At 46.3% G+C, this 2,693-nt stretch overlaps 1 long non-coding RNA gene across 1 annotated transcript; it reads right to left on the reverse strand.

Moving 5' to 3' along the window:
* Positions 1-1,067, reverse strand: LOC138176571 (uncharacterized). The gene is made up of 2 exons (XR_011172340.1): positions 648-1,067; positions 1-555 (listed from the first exon to the last, which is right to left on the reverse strand). It is a non-coding gene; the product is annotated as an uncharacterized lncRNA (long non-coding RNA).
* Between the last annotated feature and the right edge of the window lie 1,626 nt (positions 1,068-2,693).

Raw genomic sequence — 2,693 nt, forward strand, 5'->3', positions numbered from 1 at the left:
GGCATTTTCCTATGCCACTTAAATCATGGGTCCTGTCTCTATCCCCATCACCCTAGTTCACTAGATAGGCCTGAGCATAAAAGCTTCAAGTTGTTTTAATTTAGATACATAACATATATATATGTATATATATATATATTCTATTAGTATTATTAGAGCACTTTTCATAGGTTGTTGATACTTAAGTTTCATTTTTCAGAGTGTTCACAGCAAAAAGTTTTTCCTAACTCAACATCCATTTATTAACCGTTTACTATGTGCCAGGCACTTCGTTAAGTGCTGGGAATACTATTTAAGAATAGCTGGAGTGCCTTTTCAACGCGCGTTTCCAAAGCGCTTTCCACGTTCCGTCACGTGATGCTCACAGACCGTGCGGGGCGGGCAGGCCGATGCTTCGCGGACGCCTCGGGTTAGAGACAAGCAGCTCGCCCAATCCTTCTCTCCTCCTAACTCTTGAGTCACGCGCATCGGGGTCCTCGGGAATCAAGCCTCCTCCGGCAGCCTCTCCCACAGACTTGCTCCAGGATCCGGGTCGAGGAGGAGGGAGGCGGCCACCTAGACGGGAGAACGGGTCCCGCTGGTTTACACTACGTAGAGCGTGACGGAAGCCAGCCGCGGGGGAAGGGGGGAGGGGGGGAAGAACGTACCGGAAATCCCCTCCCGACCGGAACCAACCGGAAGAGCGGAAGCCTACCTTCCGCCCCGCCCACTAGGCCTCCGCTCACCTAGGGAGGCTGGAGGAGGGGGAAAAGGTGACAGGTCGGCGGGCAGGTAGCATTGCCCAGCTTCCAGTCTTTCCCTTGCGGTCTGAACAACCACAACAATGCAAGAAATGCAAGAAATGGAAACGATGGCGAAAATCTCTGGAGCCGCCACCAGCTCCGCAGTTTGCCGAAACAGTTACAGATGCCAGGCTCTTCCTCTTTGGGCCCTCCCAGCACCCGTGTTCTCTCTTTTGTTTCTGACTTTAGACCAATCCGGGAAGCTTTCTGAATCGACCAATCAAGAAGCTTCCTATAGAGTTCCACCAATCATAAACTGGAGGCAGAAATGTGAGCGTCCCAGAGGTGGAAAGTCTGACTTCCTTTGGAAAACTGGGCGTTTCCTGTTTGGTGGGAAAAGCGGCCTTTTTTAGAATTTTCTTTTGGTAGTTTCCCAAGAACTTTTTGTTAGGAAAATCTGTTTCACAGGTAGGTCTATCCGGAGGGGCTGGTTGGGGGGCGGGATAATGTGGGGGAGGGGGAGGGAGAGGATCCCGTCCATGCCTCTGCCTCTGGAGAAGGAACAGTTTGGGCCACTCTGGGGACAAGCGGCTCCGCCTCTGTGTCCCTGTGCTCTGACCCTGAGGGTTCCTTCGCCTGGAGATAACGGTTGTAGAGAAAAGAGAAACTGAGTAAATTACTATTCAGTCCTTGTATAGTGGATAGAGTCTGGCGCCTGCCAGGGCAAGTCCGCAAGCCCTGGTTTCAAGTCTAATGACAAACCCACATGCGGGCCAGGTGACCCTGGACAAATCACTTCACTCCTCGGGTTCTAAGCAATTCTCTAAAGCCATGAAATGTGGAGATGGTGCCAATCACCATTGGTAGAGGGAGTTTCCCTGTCTAGGAGTTCCTTATACCTTTGGCATCACAAATTTTTGTTAAGTCTTTTCAGTCATGTACGACTCTTTTGGGGTGACACCATTTGGGGTTTTCTTGGCAGAGATGCTGGAATGGTTTGCTGTTTCCTTCTTCAGCACATTTTACAGATGAGGAAACGGAGGCAAACAGTTAAGTGACTTGCCCAGGGTCACACTGCTAGTATCTGAGAGTATTTGAATTCAGGTCTTCCTGACTTCTGGCCTGGTGAGCTATGCACAGCTCCACCTAGCTACACTCTACCAAATTAACATACTATAATTATAATGGCATTGGCACTATGGGTAGAGCATCGGACCTGGAGGCAGGAAGACTCATCTTCCTAAGTTCAGATGTATGACCTGAGCAAGTCAGTTAACTTTGTTTGCCTCACTTCCTCATTCTGTAAAATGGGGACACACTGGAGAAGGAAATGGCAAGCCACTCCAGTTTCCTTGAAAACAAGTCCGTAGGATCGTGAGGAGTCAGACAGATTAATCAACAGCAATTCTGAAGGTGTACAGCATATGCATTTCATTTTCTCTGTCTCAAAAAAGATATGTTAATGACATTTTCTTTATTTCATTCCTTATTTGGAATCACTCATTGCTACTTTCTCGCCAAACCCCTCTCCTGCAAAAGGGGAGAAAACCCTCCCATATGTTATGAATAGAGTCATTCAAAAGTTTTATCAAATACAGCCACTTTTTATATCTCATTCTACATCTCTAGTCCATCAACCTATGTGCCAAATCTAGATCCACATCAGTCTTTTGGAGTCCTTGCCGTTCATTGATCTTAGTCCTTAAGTCTTTCATGATTTCTTTTTACATTGTTGTCTGAATCCTTTTCTCATGAATTAACTGTATAATAACATTTATAAAAAAATTTCTTCAGTAATTTTCCAATTGATGAGCACCCACTCTGACGTCAGTTCTTTTCTACATTAAAAAGTGGTGCTACAAATAGTTTTATAAATATGGGTTTGGGTATAAGCCTAGTAGTTGTATCTGTAAGTCAATGGCTATGTGTGATAGTAATGGCAATTAAAGATTCCCCTGTATTGGCTTGGTT

This window comes from Petaurus breviceps, unplaced genomic scaffold, assembly GCF_028583685.1.
Source record: "Petaurus breviceps papuanus isolate PSGF00001 unplaced genomic scaffold, PetGlider_PUasm1.0 89984, whole genome shotgun sequence".
In the NCBI taxonomy this organism is placed as follows: domain Eukaryota; kingdom Metazoa; phylum Chordata; class Mammalia; order Diprotodontia; family Petauridae; genus Petaurus; species Petaurus breviceps.